A 16,370-nucleotide genomic window follows, 5' to 3' on the forward strand; every position below is an offset into this window, starting at 1 on the left:
CAAGGTGTTGGCTGCACCCTGGGCTGTCATCCACGCGGCTGGCGCCTGGGTGTGGAGGCTCCGGGATCCTCCCCAGCCCAGCCGAGGCTGAGGGGAGAACAAAGGCCGCGGGGCGACGGCGCTGTCCAAAGTGCTGATCAGACCGAGGCCCGTGGCCGCCCCACCCTTCAGGCCAAGGGAAGCCGCCAAACCTTAGAAGCTGGCCACACAGCCCTTCCCCGCGCCTCTCCTGGGACCTCCCCTGTTCTCCGGAGGAGTCTGCCCAAGAGTCTGAACCTGTGCTCATTAAACCCGCTTCTTCTGAATCAGCCCCAGGGCTTCTCTCGGTTCCGGAACTGGCAGCAAGCACATTGGAAGGCCGGTTCCTAACAGAGCTGCACAGCTGGGGACGGGGGCGGGGTGAGTCAGTGGGGACGCGTGAAATGCTGAGCCTGAGGTTTGTGTGATGGAAGTCCTGTTGCCTGAAGAAGTAACTGCCTCACCAGGTCTTTTGTTGTACAACTCCATCCCTCCCCGTCGCTACCTGTTCGTCGCTGTTCCAAATCGTGACTGTTACAGATCTGAACTAGTGCTTTCCCGAGACAGCGGACATTGTTGGGGAATCGGCTGACTCAGCCCCTCCCGCCCTCCCAGGATATCTCCCCCGCAAACAATGGCGCGCAGGGCTGCTGGAGCCTGCAGCCTGCTGATAAGAGTTTAATAGGATTGCTGAATGCCGAAGGCTCGATGCAAAGTATCCCAGCACACACAGCGTGTCCAGAGGAGACAGGAAGTGGTTTTTCAGGAGAGTGTCCTTCTAGGCTAATGGACATGAGTTTCCGGAAGAATGAAAACAGTGGTAGGTGGTCACTGTGGGAGCCTCAGACTTCCCTGGTTGGATAGTTAATGTTTCACCCTCAGCTTGACCAGGGAAAGCGCGCCTTTATTGCCTTTTGCTCAATCTGAAAGATTGCCTCTGTATAGTGTGCCTCTCATGTGATGAGGATGACGTGTGTTTAAGAACCGAACTTACCGACTTGCCTCCTTTTAGGACGATGCTTGTTGGCTTCCCTGTAGACAGGACACTGCCTGTTAAAAATAGTTGCTTGTGGGAGAGTTTCAGCTGATTGTCAACACATGCTTTCCTAAAGAATGTGAAAGTTTAGTTCTGTCTCATTCGTTCTTTTGAAGACCTGAGACCTCTGATGCTAGTTAGGTTGGGGGTCGTGTGTTCTTGGATAGCTTACCAGGAAATGCTGTTTGCTGCCGAGAAGCCTCTGCGCTCTGCGGCAGGATTCTGACATTCGCCGGACAGTTCCTAATAGTCTAACTGTGAGAACGGACAGTCGTTGGCCTGATTTATCATAAGAAAAGGGAATCTGAGTAGTTAGCAAGCATACCTTGGCTCCCGGGTACCCCGAGGAAATAAAAAAGCCCCAAGATGACAGATGAGAAAGCAGACAATCGGGCTGACTAAGGAGTGGGTGGGCGCTTCTATTGTGTGTGCTATGGATTTTCCTCCTCCTCAGATTCATTGGGTAGCTCCGCGCAGGCAGTTTTAAAAAGACTCAAAAAGATGGAGCAGAGAACTTGCAGGGATGCGATAAACTTACTGCCTTGGTGCTCCGGAGGCATGCATCCTCTCTTGGAGAGGGTTTCATTATTTTAAAATAATTATTTAAAAAAGGGAATGTGCAATAAAAGAAAAGTATCTTTTCTTGACTGATTATTTATGTGTATGAGTGTATTTTTTGGTCTGTGGCCACAGGTATTGTTTAAGCACTTTAAATATACACACACACATCCTTTTAAGTCACTGGTACTTGAATATGCAGACGAACCCCCAAGTAGCCCTCCCGGTTCATCTGAGCGATAAATCCTGCCGTCCGTTCTTTATGATGGTAGGTCATATTCTTAACCACCAATAAATATTGTAAAGTACTCTCTCTGCAGCCGTGCTAACCCAGGGCATCTGTCACTCCGGTTGCTGCTATTAGGAATTATTGGACTGAACCACTGGCGGAGAAAGCAGAGGGGGGTGAGCATGGCAGTTGTGACGCTTTCTGCCCTTTTGTGGATTTTGCATAAAACAATCCGATCGTGCCACATATTAATTATAAACCAGTGTGGGCAAATGCAGGCACCTTGTGCTAGAGGTGGCTCGGAGCAGGAGCCAGGGCGCTGCCAGCCGAGCCCCTCTCGGTTCCCAGGTCAGCAGATCCATCTTGCTGATGCTATACTGTAAATTTATTTCACCTCGGAGAGTAAACAGATATATTGAGCCCCAAGGGTTCATGGGTAGCGTATTTACAAAGAAGCCTCTCTGCCAGCCGTGCCACCGCTGCTAATGAGAGCGGTCATTAAGTAAATGAGACGCTGCCTTTCGCCGGCTGAGGAGCCCGCACACTGAGGGGGGAAGACATTTAATTGAAACCCGCACACGGGCTTCCCCACATGTGATGCGTGGCAGGCAGCTGCCCGCCCCTCCTCCCGTCCACCCTGCACCCCCCCATGTAAATTTCATGATTGCTTTCCGTGATGTCATTTTGAAAGAGGACAGACAATAGCTGTGGGGAAAGGTAAGTCAATGTTACGTTCTTTCTTGGACAAAGGCAGATCCCGGGTGCTTGGCTCCCCCTCGGAGGACGGGGGACAGGGCCGGGTGTGCGAGCCGCTAATTGCCGGACGGAGGCTTTCTCGGCAGGGGGAGCAGGTCGGGCCCAGGCGCTCTCCTCTCCGGGGTCTGCCGGGGCTGGGTTCCTCCCCTCTCGGTCCCTCCCTGCTTGCTCCCGCGCCTGGCCTCTGAGTCCAGCGGACGCTGTGCGTCTGCCGGAAAAGACACTGGGCACCTGGTAGCGAGGCGAGAAACTCTGGATGAGGAGCGGGGCTGCCTGCAGCCGGGGAGTGCTGTGGCGGAGAGGACGCTGCCCGTCAGCGGCAGATCTCCCTGGGACCGGGACTCAGAGTCTGCACTTCTTGGGCCCCCTCCCCCCCAAGACGCGGAGTGGAGACGGTCATGTGAGCGTTTGTCTTTGCGTGTCACGTATCTCTAAAGTTAGGGAGCGACGCCTAGGTGCATGTCTGTGGGGAGACGTGCAGGGCTGAGTAGCTGCTCCTCGGTCCCTTCTCGAGATGTGACAGGGTCCTGGGGGCCACGGAGCGTGTATGGGTGTAACGGGGCTCGTGTATTTAAAACGGGAAGGCTGGCCGGCCGGCAGTTGGTGTGAGCGTTGAGCGACGTGGTGCCTTGTCTGTGGTGACACGTCAGGGTCGGACTCTGTTCTGCCCCCGGATCACTTCCTTCTTTGTGAGCGGGGACAGTAGGTGAGCCCGGGCCCTGTGTGTGGGCCCTCAGCGGGAGCCTGCCTCCCCTCCCGGTGCCATGGCTGTCCTTGTCTCTGCGTCCATGGCACCAGTGGACACCACTGGCCGGTCAAGTTTGTTTAGTTCCTGAAACAAAACACCGGGAGGTGGCTCTGGAGCAGGAGGAGGGCTGGGTCTCGGCCAGCAGACTGGCCCCGTCCGGTGCTGATGACAGCAGCTATTATGGTTATTCCTCCGGGAGAGGGAGAGGGCGGTGGGAGGTGTTGCCGTAGGGGTTAAAAAAGAAGTCAGAGAACCTGTGAAGGCCTCTGTGGTTGAGTGAACAAAAGGGAGGCGGGTGTTGGGCAGATCCCGGCGAGGGGTGACAGGGGCTTACTCAGGTCCTTGCCTCTGGGCCCGCCCCCCCGCCCCCCATCGGTCCTGGGCTGAGACGATCCCCTCCCTCGTGTGACCTGTTACTTCACGGTAAACAAAAGAGTGGAGAGCAGGGATTGGAGTTTGTGGCGCAGCAGGGAGGGCGTCCCCCACCGGACAGGACCTGCCCGCTCCCCAGAGTGGATTGCTGCGCAGAGCAGGCCGTGCAGGAGCCCTGGGCCCTTGGCGCTGGAGACGGGCCCCTGCGCAGCACTGGCCCTCCCATCCGGAACCACCTGGGCCGAGTTCCCTCGGTCCGCAGGGCCCCGTGTGGGCCTCAGGAGGGCGCTTCTGGCCGGGGCCTGTGGGACCCTCAGAATCGCCCTGGTCTAGAGGCAGTACCTGAGACAGTATACTTTCTTGGGAGGTGCTGGCAGAGAGCCTGGATGGAGGTGCCCCTATGTGGGTGCAGAGCCTTTGGGGCTGAAAGTTTGCTCTGTCCCAGTTTTTTTATTTTTACTTTATTTTTTTATTATTTTTTACCGAAAAACCCTGTTGGTGCTCAGGGATGTCAGACGGGCCTGCCGAGCATGCTGGCCCCTGGCTCATAAGACGCTGGTTCTGGCTGGACCTGGGCCCAGCTGCTCTGGGCACTCTCCCTGGTGCTACCCAGAGCATGGCCCCTCCTTTTCCTACTGCCCTCTTTTGGCCTGGAGTTACCCAAGATGCTGACTAGGACCTGGTGAGTCTGAGTGTGAGGGCTGGGCGGGGGGGTGGGGGGTGAGGGGGGCGCGGGGGGCTGGAGTGTGTAGGCAGCACAGCTAAGCTGACCTCCCTCCGGATGGGGTCCATGCCTGGCGACGGCCATACCATTGGGAGTGCTGCTTTGCATGGCCCAGCCCTGGGCACCCAGCAGGACCGAGCGCCTGCAGACGGACACTGTGCAGAGTGCCAGCAAGGCCTCCTGGCCTCCTGCAGCGGCCCTCATGGCAGTGGGCACGCTGGTGGGGCTGGGCCCCTCCGGGAGGCGCTGGGCGTGCCGAGCGCGTGGAGAAAGCTGAGCACCCACCTGGGTGACTGACTGCCTCTCAGCACGTGGCCGGAGCCACGGAGTGACAGGAGGTGGGTGCCGCTGTCACCCGGTCGGGCCCGCAGGGCGCTGGGCACCCAGGGGGATGCAGTCAGTCACACAGGCTTGCTGGGAAGACCAACACTGTGCCTGCCCGGCCCCGGGGGCCCAGCCAGGTCCCCTTGTTGTCGGCTTAGCTGCGGAAAGGGCCTCGCTCGGGTCCCAGCCCCCGACAGCCTCCTGGGCTTTCCTGTGAACCCCTCAGCAACGACGGAGCAGCCGAGCGTCCACTTTAACGGGAATGCCGTGGTGAGAGTTTACAGAAAAATGGTCTTTGGGAGCTGGCATCGTTAGGAGGTTAGTCAGCCCCCAAATGCCATTTCCCAGAGGCAGCAGCCCCGGCCTTCTGCTGCTCAGCCCCCGGCCATTCTCCGGAGACCTCCGGGCAGCCAGCCGGATGCTGCTGCCGGCGTCTCACGGCCTTCAGAGGACGGCCTGGTTTTCACGAGTGCTGGGTTTCACTTTTCCAAACGCCGCTTCGCAAACTCAGAACAGAGTGAGAGGAACGTTTTCCACTGGAAATGCTCTGCTCTCGGCTCCGCCGGGCTTGTCAGAGGACGCGGAGCCGGCGCCGTCCGCCTCGCTGCTCTCCCCGCCAGGAGCACCGTGCTTTTCCTGTGCCAGGGTTGGCTTTACCCTTTGCTTCGTCCGTTTCCGTTTTTAAATTTACCCACAAAAGCGCAATGTTGTTTTAGTCACTCGGAGTGGCTGTGAGCAGGCCCTGTCAGGACCAGCAGCCGTCCGAGGGAGAGGCAGCCACAGGCGGCGTGTGTGTGTGTGTGTGTGTGTGTGTGTGTGTGTGTGTGTGTGTGGAGGGGGGTTAGAGGGGGGGTGAGGGCAACTGGTCTCAGGCCCCTCCTGTCACCCGGGCGCTGCCTCTGCAGCCCCACCTTCAGGGAGTTCTGGTAACTGCAGGGGCTGCTGGCCCGGCTGCGGGTGGGTTTGGGGCCCTGCGCTGAGGGGGCGGCAGTGACAGGGCCTGAAGGACTGGCATTCTGCGCTGCTCGGTGGTGGTGGTGGTGGCGGTGACCTAGATGTAGGCACACACGCCATATGGCCCACGCTGCTGAGGCCCCGCCGCGGCTCCCACCACACTCACGCCTGGCTTCACACCTTGATCGTGTTGGACGGCGGTCTGGAGGCTCTGGCAGAAGCCATCTGGGGCCTCTCCTTTTTTCCCATTTTGTTGCCTAAAAACTGCACATTAGCAGAGCGGCCTGAGGCGCCCCCCCTACCCCCCTCTCCCCTGGTTCTCATCAGACCCAGGGTTGCCCTCCCACATTCTCTCTGCTGTGGTGGCTCAGACGCTCCCTTTTGGGCAGATTCCTGCCTGACCAGGCCCACGGGGGCCCTTGGGCTTCCAGACCGTGAACCCACGTCGGCCGTGGCTTGGGAGGCTCGGGTCCCGGTGCGCCAGACCCGCAGGCCTGAGGTCTTACTGAGCTGACGTGTGGCAGCCCTCCGCCTCTGCACCTGCAGGATCTGCTAGCCCTGAGCGCAGCCGGCTTCAGCCCTTTCCCCGAGGACGAGGACGGCGGGGCTCCTGCGGTGCTGGCGGTGCTGGCGGCCGGCGGGCCAGGCAGCGCTCTGCCGGGTGTGCTGACTGCCTTCCCGCACAGCCCTCCTGGGAGACTGGTGCCTGTGTCCGGCTTCCTCCAGCCTTGGTCTCCGTCCCCCAGTGAAGGTTCCTACCTGCCTCCCGGTGGCGCTTCCTCCCTCTCCCTGTGGCTGAGTTTCCTTCTCCTCCGAGGCCCTGGGCTGGGGGGAGGGGGCCTCCGCAGCTTCTCTGTGCGCTCAGTGTCTCGTCCTTGACCTGCGGTCTCGGGGGCTCCGTAGGACACAGACCCTCGGACATGTCCCGCTCCCTGTGAGCTGCAGGCCCAGGCCCACCCCGGCCGCAGCGGCCCTGGGCCGGCCGCCCCGAGGCTGCTTCTCCAGGGTGGCTTCAGGCGGGGAGGAGATGGAGTCAGAAGAAAAGCTACTGACACGCCCTTCGGTTTGGAACGTTCCATCCACTCTGCTCCTTCCTGAGGTTGGTCCTACCGCGTCCCGTGAGTGTGCCATCCGCCTGCGGAACCGCCTCCGGCTGCTCCTGCGTACGGTCTGATTTCGGCGTGTTCAGCTTTCTGTGTGACCTCACTTCATTGCCGCCCTCGCTGTGGTGGTGTGCTGAGGCCTGGAGCAGGTTTGCGGTGTGGCTCCTCCCCTCTCCAGCACCCTGGGTCTCACAGCTGCTGAGAGCTGTGAGTGCCTGGCCTCTGCTCAAGCGCCTGCCTGGGAATGCCATCGAGCTGCCAGGGAAGCCAGAGGCCGCCGCCAGGCCCTGCTTCCTCAGAGCACCAGGAGCGAGGGGCGGGCTGGGTGTGGCCCTCACAGGCTGCTGGCTCTGGGCCCTGGCCTGCCGTCCAGCTGCAGGCTCGACCCTCGGTTTCTGGTTCAGAACCTGCTGCTGCAGGCCTGGCCCTTGCAGGCTGTTAGGGGAGCTGGACTCCCAACTCTTCCTGGGCTACAGGGTGCACCCTCTGGCCCTGCCCGCCCCTCCTGCAGGCCCCTCCTGCCAGGGTCCCTCCTAGGCCACCTTGGACTGACCGGACAGCGGCAGAGTTCCCTGGCATTGCTGGGAGGCTGGTCGGCAGCCGCCATGTGGGGCCACTGAGCCCTGGAGCTGGCCCTGGTCTCCCTGACAGGCCCTGGGGGTGGAGTCGACAGAGACCTGTGAGAAGGGCCCTGAGCCAGCCCTCCGGTTCCCCGCGAGGGTGAGGCTGTGCCATGCCAGGCCACCATGCTGCCTTCTCCTCTGGGTTCCCCAGATTGAGACAGGCAACCTGACCTGCTTGCTCTGGAGGTTTCTGAGGTCAGGTTAGCCTGGCCTGCCACACCCTCCTTTCCTAAGCTTGGGGTGGCCCAAGCGCCCAAGCTCTGAGCTTAAGGAGCAGCAGCCACAGACAGAGAGGATGGATGGGTGGCACTGATGGGGCCCTGAGCTCTGGGGGCGATGCAGGGTACAAGTACATGTCTTCCCACCTCCTGCCTGGCCTGCCACCTGGCTTGGCTAGTGGGGTGGGTCGAGGGAATCACGGGGAGTCCCCACCCCAATGCCTTCTGCCACTCCCCTTGGCTCCCCCAGTTCTCCTAGCCTGTTCTTCCAGCGTTCTTATTCCTGTCACACCCCCCCCCCCCTTTCTGGAGGAGCTTCCGAGAGCATGGGGGGGGGGGGGCATCAGCCCAATGTAGGTGGGATTGGGGTCATAGTGGAACTCCACATGGGGCAGGCGGTTCCCGGTGGAGCCCGTGGCAGCCGCGCGGAGCTCCTGGCTGGGACCTGGCTGGGCCGGAGCAGCTCTGCTCCTTGGCCTCTCCCAGGACGGGCGCAGGCCTCAGGGCTGACCAGCTCCGCCCACCACCTGGGACCCACCTCCCCATGGCAGGTCCGTGGCAGATGCCTGGAGAGCAGCCTGTGATTTGGTTTAGAAAGTCATTATTCCTGCAGGGCACTTCACTGCTGTTTTTACAGCCTTGGTGAGGATTAAAAGAAATAATAATAATAACGTAACAAAGACTCAGCCACAGTAACTGACAGCATCGTGCTATTTGCATTTTTAAGGAACCACTTCTTTGAGACAGCCTGGGTGAAAGGTCACTATTTGCATATAAATGGAAAAGTGTGAGGCTGGAAGTTATGTCTGTATTATTTTCTCAGCAGAGAGCTGCTGCTGCTGCGATTAAGGGACAGGCTTGCATGTGGCTTTTATTGAATCCAGAAAGTTCCAGGGAGGCTGATTTAGAAGCAAAATAATGAGAGAACCTCGCAGAGCGAAGGGATGCCTCCCCCCGCCCCTCTTTCCTCCTAAACTCAGCAAAAGCAGGTCTGCCTTTGCTCTACTCAGCAACTCTCCATTTTATTCTCGAGTCCCAGCTTAAGAAAAAAGGAAAGAAAAAGAGAAAAACTTGCCTCATTCACCTCTGGGCCCTGCTTGTGTTTCCTGCCAAAAGCTGGCGCGTGGGTGGGCTGCCGGTGCTGCCCAGGACCCCGCGCTGTGAACCCCGGTGGAGCCCCGAGGGGCCCAGAGGCCGGGAGCGGAGGGCTCCGGTCTGAGAGGCCAGGGCTGCAGGAAAAGCCAGGTTGGGGGGGTGGAGGGGTAGGGGTTGGAGTGGGAGGAGGCAAATGCGGGGTCCCTCTGCCTGGGCCCATGTGTCCAGGGCACCAATGCCACTTCCTTTTTCATGTTGTGCCGTCAGACTCCTGAGGGACAGCACCACCCAGGAGGCTGTGCAGAATAGCGTGTCCCAGATTAGGCCAAGCAGGCAGGTTGGAGCCAGCCTCCTGGGCTCCAGGGACAGTCCTGCAGCTGAGAGGCCACACACCTGCGCCTGAGGGTGCCGGCCCCTGCACCTCTCCTCACAGACCTCTACTGTCTGTCCGCCACTGAAATCTCCTCCTCATGTCCTGTTATTTTTCAAAATAACTTTGAAGCAGCCTCAGACTCACAGGAACATTCCCAATGTGTGAGAGAGCTGCTTTTCCTGACCCCATGGAGAGCATCTTTGCCCGGCGATGCCACCCCTCAGAACACCCTGTGCAGGCGGCTCACAGCGGGCTCGGCCGCAGCTCCTGGTGGCTGATCTCACCGGTCTGCATCGGTCTGGACTGTTACACATGAGCAGAGCCGGGGCGATGGCCTGGGACAGACACTTGCAGGGCAGAAAGCTGTGGTGTCTAACAAGGAGCAAAACTGGGAGAACAAGGACCTGTCCCCAGGGGTCCTCTCCTCCTGGCACGTCACTGGACACACAGTTTGGACCCTGATCTTTCATATCAGGGTTTAGGACCCTGATCTTTTCCTCTAAAGACAACACCAAGGCCTCAGCTGTATTTCAGTTCCAGGCCCATAAATCAGCAAAACCAGACCCGTGAGCTGCCCTGCATCATGGCCCCTGGCCCTGGCACCGACCGGTCAGCGGAGACCATGACCCTGAAAGCGCTCCCCTCACCTGGAAGCTGATGGACATTCTATAAGCCCTCCCCTGAGACCGCCCCTCAGATCCCCACCTGCAAGAGAGAGAAATACACTCAGGACAAGGATCCTGTGTGTCTGCTCCCTTCAAGGAGCACCCCTTCCATTTCCACCCCCACCCCTCACAGGCACAAAGCCCCAACCTCTAAGGGACCCCTGAGACTTGCCACCAGGGGAGCAGTGGGCAGTGGCAGGCAGCTTGTCCCAGCTCACCCCTGAGCCTATCTGGAAGCCAAACTAGGACAACAATTGCACTCCAAATACAAGCCGCTCTGCCATTACTTCAGGAACAGCTGACACAAACCCTGCTCAGCACAGCAGCTGGCGGCTGGAAAGCTACAAACCACATTGCCCCCATTTCCAAAGACCCAGCACGGAAGCCACACAATACCTCCAAGCTCAGTCCATCCGCAACTGTCTTTTTCTACCCAACTGCCATCTTCTCAACAAGTATAACTCCTCTAACCCTTCTCTCCTACCAGCTCCCCTAGGACTCCTTTGTCCATGCAGAACCCCAACAACTTCCTCACCCTTCATGCAGAACCCCCGAGGCTGTCGCTCACTCCCAACCCTGGGGCCATCGCACCAACAGCATCACTATCCTCAGGGCAACCCAACCAAAGCACAGCCCATGCAGGACAAAAAGGGCCTTCGGCCCAGTCCTGGCAGGGTCATTGCACAGTCTCAGCTGTAGCTCCATGGGGAGGGCTCACCTGCCATGAACACACTCTAACAGAACTCACCAGCCCAACAGGAGGAACGTCTCTGTGCCCTGCGGATCCCTTAGCCGACTTCCCAGGACCCTGGGCTCCCTAGCCGATGAGTCCTTGACAACCTGTAACCTTCAAAGAGCGGGGAGGGGTCACAGACTTGCTGTCCCTCCATCAACACTTCCGGTGTCGTTGGAACTAACAGAGTCTATGAAGAGGCAGAATGGTTACACACATATAATTGACAAAACCAAGATATTGGGCAAGCCCTAATGGGATGTGGTTCTACCTATTTTGGGTCCACTCGCCTCACTGAGTCTCCTCCTCTCAGACCTCGCATCGCCGTGTCCTCCTTCCCTTGCTCCAAAACCGTATGCAAACTATTCCAGACACACAGCCAGCCCCGACCATGGCCTACAGGACACCCTACCACTCTCCAGGTCCCCAACATGCGAGCATGGGTCAGGGACAGCTCTACACCCCCAATCAGCAGGAGGTGGTTCCAGAAGATAGAGACCTTCACCCCGATTCCATAAGAATAATTTCTAACAGAGAGAAGAGGAAAATGTTAGGACTGCGGGGCAACATGATCATTAAAGGCCATGGGTAAGCTTCCCGCCAGAGGAGACTGAGACCAGGAGGACTGTCCATGCTCCCCCCCAGGAGGACACAGGCCGGGGACTGTCCGCGCTCCCCCTCAGGGGAGGACTGTCCACCCTTTCCCTCAGGAGGGCACAGGCCGGGGACTGTCCGCGCTCCCCCTCAGGGGAGGACTGTCCACCCTTTCCCTCAGGAGGGCACAGACCGGGAGGACTGTCCGCGCTCCCCCTCAGGGGAGGACTGTCCGCGCTCCCCCTCAGGAGAGGACTGTCCGCGCTCCCCCTCAGGAGGGCACAGGCCGGGGGACTGTCCGCGCTCCCCCTCAGGGGAGGACTGTCCGCGCTCCCCCTCAGGGGAGGACTGTCCGCGCGCCCCCTCAGGAGGGCACAGGCCGGGGGACTGTCCGCGCTCCCCCTCAGGAGGGCACAGGCCGGGAGGACTGTCCGCGCTCCCCCTCAGGGGAGGACTGTCCGCGCTCCCCCTCAGGGGAGGACTGTCCGCGCTCCCCCTCAGGGGAGGACTGTCCGCGCTCCCCCTCAGGGGAGGACTGTCCGCGCTCCCCCTCAGGAGGGCACAGGCCGGGGGACTGTCCGCGCTCCCCCCCAGGAGGGCACAGGCCGGGGGACTGTCCGCGCTCCCCCTCAGGAGGGCACAGGCCGGGGGACTGTCCACCCTTTCCCTCAGGAGGGCACAGGCCGGGGGACTGTCCACCCTTTCCCTCAGGAGGGCACAGGCCGGGGGACTGTCCACGCTCCCCCTCAGGAGGGCACAGACCGGGAGGACTGTCCGCGCTCCCCCTCAGGAGAGGACTGTCCGCGCTCCCCCTCAGGGGAGGACTGTCCGCGCTCCCCCTCAGGGGAGGACTGTCCGCGCTCCCCCTCAGGGGAGGACTGTCCGCGCTCCCCCTCAGGAGGGCACAGGCCGGGGGACTGTCCGCGCTCCCCCTCAGGAGGGCACAGGCCGGGGGACTGTCCGCGCTCCCCCTCAGGAGGGCACAGGCCGGGGGACTGTCCACCCTTTCCCTCAGGAGGGCACAGGCCGGGGGACTGTCCACCCTTTCCCTCAGGAGGGCACAGGCCGGGGGACTGTCCACCCTTTCCCTCAGGAGGGCACAGGCCGGGGGACTGTCCGCGCTCCCCCTCAGGGGAGGACTGTCCGCGCTCCCCCTCAGGAGGGCACAGGCCGGGAGGGACTTGCTGGAACCGGTGCCAGAGCATAAGGAAGGCGCCTGTCCTGGGGGCACCCAGTCGCACACCTGCGCCCATCTGATCCCCAGCCGGCCGGCTCGGCCCACCCTCTGACCACAGGGCTCCTGCCAGCGGCTGCACAGGAGGCGGAGCGCCAGCTCCTGGGCGGCCAGCTTCCCCCGTGCGCCCTTGGCTCGGGGCTGTGCAGCCCTTCCCTGTGGGCATCCCAGCCCAGCCCTTTCATTGGATAAATTCCATTTTCTTTATCCACCATCCGAGGTGCTCTGTAGCTCCCACGTACCACCACGTTCACCTTTCAGTGACCTTCACCCTCCTGAAGAGTGCTAGTCAGCTTGTGGTAGAACTTCTTGGCTGTCCCCCAGACTAGGCCACAGGCATGGGGCCCTGATGCCTCTGCTCTGGTCAGATGGTGCTGTCCTACAGCTCCTGACACAGGGACAGTCTTTTTCTTTGCACCTGATAAGTATTTGGCAGTAAGGTGCTTTGAAACTATGCAGATGCCTTGTTCCTCACTTAACCGCCAATTTATTCATTTTATTGATCTCTGAGTAGACAGGACTGGTTTTACCCAGCGGGTTAGGCTCATTAAGTTGACTCGCAAATTGTCCCTGACCATGGCGGGAGCCACTGGCGTGGCCTGGGCCCTTTGCCCATCCCCCCGCAGTGAGTGCTTCATGGTCTCGGCAAACCCAGAGCCTCGCCCGCCCATCGTATTGCATCCTCTGGAAGGAAAGCCGTGCCACCGAGGTCCTCTCCACGGGCCCCGAGCCTGACACTTCTTCGGGGTCACCGTGTCTGGATGGCCGTGCTGGTGTCCCCGCTCTCAGCCTGAGGCTCACACACCCTACCACTAGCAGCACTGCATTCCTCCTCATCGCCAAGCACAGCTCAGTGGCATCTTAGAAAAATGACTGACGGATGGCTTCTAGAGATGCAGGAAGGAGAGAGACATCGATTTGCTGCTCCACTTGTTTATGTGCTCATCGCACGTGCCCTGGCAGCCACACCTCGGTGTGTTGGAACGACATGCTAACCAATGAGGTGAGGCCGTGGTATTTCATTTCATCCATTCAGCAGTTGGCGGGAGTTTGAGCTGTTGCTGCTTTTCGGCTGGTCTGAATAACGATGCAAAGAATCAATGTGTCCAAGGCTCTGTGTGGACATATGTTTGCATTTCTCTTGGGTCTTTACCTAGGGTTGGAATTGCTGGGTCATATAGTGACTCTATGCTTTATATATATATATATATATATATATATATATATATATATATATATACACACACACACACACACACACACACACACACACACATATATATATATATATATATATATATATATATATATATATATAATTAAAAAATATATTTTATTGAAATTTTTCAGAGAGGAAAGGAGAGGGATAGAGAGTTAGAAACATCAATGAGAGAGAAGCATTGATCTGCTGCCTCCTGCACACCTCACACTGGGATGTGCCCGCAACCAAGGTACAGTACATACCCTTGACTGGAAGAGAACCTGAGACCTTCCAGTCCACAGGCCAATGCTCTATCCACTGAGCCAAACTGGCTAGGGTTTGGTATATATTTTTAAAGTTGTCTTTAAAAAAACCTTTTTTTTTAAACGATACACCCTAATTTTTAAAATTTAATTTTAAAATGTTTTTATTGATTTTTTAGAGAGAGAGGGAGAGTGCTAGAGAGAAACATTGATAAGAGAGAACCATCCATCTGCCTTCTGCACGCCCCTTAGTGGGACTGAGCCTGCCACCTGAGCGTGTGCTTTGGCGGAGAATCCAACTGTGACTTCTTGGTGCGCGGGACATTGCCCCACCTCTGAGACGTGCTGGCCGGGCTGTGCCCTTTTCATTCCAGCTTTTACGGATTCTCTCCAACACTTGTTATCGCGTGAGTTTTAAGAGAATTATAGCCACTTTAGTGAGTTTGTGGTTTTAAGTGGCATTTTCCTAACGACTAGATGCTGAGCTTCTTTTCATGTGTATATTGGCATTCATATGTGGTCTTTGGACAAGTGTCTATTTAAACTGGATCGTCTAGTGATTATGGCATTGTAAGCCTTCTTTAAGTGTTCTGATTACCAGTCCCTTATCAGATATATGATTTGCAACCCAGTTTATGGGTTGTCTTTTCATCTTATTATTGGTGTTTGCTGTGCAAAAGTTTTAAATTTTCATGCAGTCTAATTTATCCACTTTTTCCTTTTACTGCTTGTCCTATTGGTGTCATATCTAAGTCAGTCAGGAAGGCATGCCCCTGTGCTTTCTAAGACTTTAGCTCTTGCATTCAGAGCTGTGATCCACCGTGAGTTACCTTTTGCGTGTGATGTGAGAATGTCCAGCTTTATTGCTGACAATCCTGTGCTCCTTGAATTTCCATGTACATTTTAGAATCAGCCAATTTTCTCAAACAAAACAGCTGGAGAAACAGAAGTGGCCAGATTGTGGGGAGACTCAGGATGTAACTGTGGCAGGATCTGGGGCCCAAGCAATGCTGGTGCCCTGGCTGAGGAGGGGGGAGAGGAAAGCTCAGTCCTGTGAAGAGCAGATGCTAAGAGCAGGGACCAGAGTCAGAAGAGGGGTCGATGGGACGGCCAGTGGCCAGAAGGACGTGCAGGCAGCGGGGGAGAGGCTCGGAGTCAGGGGTGCACCAGGGGAAGTGACGTGGCTGTGACTGGTGACCCTCAGGGATGGAGCTCTGGTGGAAGGCTGAGGGTGGAGGTTGCTGCGATGGGGAGTGAGGAGCAGTGTGGTTCCTTAAGAAATGTGGCTGTGATGCGGGGGGAGGCTGCTGGCGGTGGAGCCCACAGAGATGGTCATTTTAACCTCACGTTGGTGGAAGAATTGAAACGCCCCAGGAAGGGTCCAGTTGAAAGCTCGTGAGGTGCCCCTGGGACCCTTTGTTCGATGTTGAGAAGGCGGGGGCATCAGGCCTGCGTGGAGAGATTGGCTCGGCCAGGATGTTGGGAACACAGGGGGACCAAGGAGGGCTGGGCTGAGGCCTCCGGAGACCGGAGACCGACTCTCATGCTCGGGGCCCAGGGCTGTGCTGCTGTTTGTCGGGAACTGTCCTGGGCCTGGCGGGCTGGCCCCGGGGCTGCTGAGCGGGGCAATGGCTGCCATCAGGAGAGGGCTGCTGGGCTCGGGCAGGAAGTGCCCTGCTCACAGACCCACCACCTGGCAGCCGATCCTGGTCGCTGCTCTGAGCTTGTCTGCCTGCCAGAGTCTCGTGGTAGAAGTGAGTTTGGGGCCTCTGTGGGGACAGACCTGGGCAGTGTGAACAGACAGGGCACGTGGTGCCTGGTCCCAGAGGGGTCAAGGCCAGCGCCTCCTCCTCACCACCTGCCCCCAAGCGGCCTGATTGCTGTTTGAGTCCAGGGGCACAGATTCGAATGAGCTGATTAGACACTTACGAGCTCACAGGCCGCTCGGCCCGAGGACTGCCTGCTCTTCCCTTCAGATTCCCCGTAACAGGCTGTGCCATCCTCACGTGTCCCCTGTGCACTGACCCCGGGAGGGCATGTTCCACACGAACTGTCAATCCCCAGACCTCCCTCCCCCTCACGTGGTGGATGGGGAAGGGGACATACAGGACAGGGGGGGAAACAGCTCTGCCCCTCTGCCCCTCTGCCCCATGTGTCCAGAGCAGGTGACCCTTGCAAGGCACGTCCTGCTGGGGCCTCGCACGCCCACCCTCCAGCCTGAGGACTCCGAGTTGGGCGGGTGGGGGCTTTGTGTGCTGCCTCCGTGCGTCAGCCAGGAGGCGTCCGGTCTGTGAGGTGGCCGGGCCACGGGCAGGTTCTGGGGTCCTAGCCCAGGAGGAGTGCTGTCTGCCAGCAGTGACCATAGTTTGCTCCAAAATCTTCCCAGGAAGAGGAAGGACTCACATCAGGGGAGAACTGGTTCGCGATGAGGGTCTGGTCCCGGGGCTGTGCCCGGTTTGACGCCGAGCCCCAGGCCGTGAGCTCCAGGTTGCTGAGGTGCCACCCTGCTCCTGTGTCCAAACGCTCTCTACCCTGTGCTTTCCCTTGCA

At 58.7% G+C, this 16,370-nt stretch overlaps 1 protein-coding gene across 1 annotated transcript in view; it reads left to right on the top strand.

Moving 5' to 3' along the window:
• The first annotated feature begins 2,180 nt into the window (after positions 1–2,180).
• Positions 2,181–16,370, top strand: part of LOC118712274 (protein-L-isoaspartate O-methyltransferase domain-containing protein 2) — an 83,576-nt gene continuing 69,386 nt past the window's right edge. The window contains exon 1 of the mRNA XM_036425837.2: positions 2,181–2,558. The gene's annotated coding sequence lies outside the window, so the exon portion shown is untranslated. The remainder of the gene's footprint in view (positions 2,559–16,370) is intronic.

The sequence above is a fragment of the Pipistrellus kuhlii genome, unplaced genomic scaffold (genome assembly GCF_014108245.1).
Source record: "Pipistrellus kuhlii isolate mPipKuh1 unplaced genomic scaffold, mPipKuh1.p scaffold_m20_p_87, whole genome shotgun sequence".
NCBI classification, from domain to species: domain Eukaryota; kingdom Metazoa; phylum Chordata; class Mammalia; order Chiroptera; family Vespertilionidae; genus Pipistrellus; species Pipistrellus kuhlii.